The following is a 1,148-nucleotide window of genomic DNA, read 5'->3' on the forward strand; positions in this document are numbered from 1 at the left end:
ACACACACACACACACACACACACACACACACACACACACACACACACACACACACACACACACACACACACACACACACACACACACACACACACACACACACACACACACACACACACACACACACACACACACCTTCCCTACCCCACACCGTGCCCGCCGGGGCAGCTGCCTCCCATCAACATCACTCTGGGGGTGGAGGGCAGACCCCCACCCCAATAGCACTACTGGGGGGTCAGTAATCCCCCCCATCGCCCTCCTGGGGGTGGATTAACCAGACCAGAATCACTGGCAGAGCAGATGGACCCCCAGCACGACCGAAGGAGAACCACCCCCCCATCCGCCCGGGGGTGCTGCTAGAGCCAGCCTCCAGCACTGCAAAAGGGGGCAGTGGAGCAGGCAGCGCTCACCCCCCGTGGGGCTGGGGGGTGTTGGAGCTGGGGGGGAATTCTCCCCTCCCTCCTTATCCCTGCAGCTTAAGGAGGGGTGTTTGCCTATGGAGGACCCCCAAGCAGGTGGGATGGGGGCTGCAGGAAAAGAGGGGGCCATTTTTAAGGGTCCCCAAGGCATTGGGAAGGATCAGTGGTGACAGATCAGGGTGCAGGAAGGAGAGGGGGGCAGTTCTTTGGGTGCTGATGGAAGCTGGATGAGAAGCTGCTGGGGTCTCTGCGGCAGGAGGGGAAGTACGGGGGGGCAGGACACAGCTGGGCTCACGGAGTCCTGGGGGCACAGTAAAGTGGGGGGGGATTTTCTGATCAGCATGGCCAGAGGCTGCTGGTGGTCTCTGCGGCAGGCAAGAACGCGAAGGGAGAGAGGTTCAGGGGGCCAGGAGGGCTGTCCTGGTGATCCTCGGGTAAAGAAAGGATTGTTTATCCGGAATGAGAAGGGGGCAGTCCCGGGGGTGCTGAGGAGCAGTCCCGAGGGGCCCCAGGGGCACCATGGAGGTGCTCGGGGACAGTCCCGGGGCAGCCCCAGCGATGCTGCAGGGCAATCCCAGGGGTAGTCCCGGCATGAGGCGGGGGCTGGTGCGGGGCAGCGCTGCGGGAACAGCGTGGTGGTGTCTGGAGCAGGGGATGGGGGAGCCTGGGGTTCTGGGGGCGGGTGTCAGTCACAGAGCTGGGGAGGCCCAGGGGTGCCGGGGGGCAGC

This window comes from Geospiza fortis, unplaced genomic scaffold, assembly GCF_000277835.1.
Source record: "Geospiza fortis unplaced genomic scaffold, GeoFor_1.0 scaffold172, whole genome shotgun sequence".
Lineage (NCBI taxonomy): Eukaryota > Metazoa > Chordata > Aves > Passeriformes > Thraupidae > Geospiza > Geospiza fortis.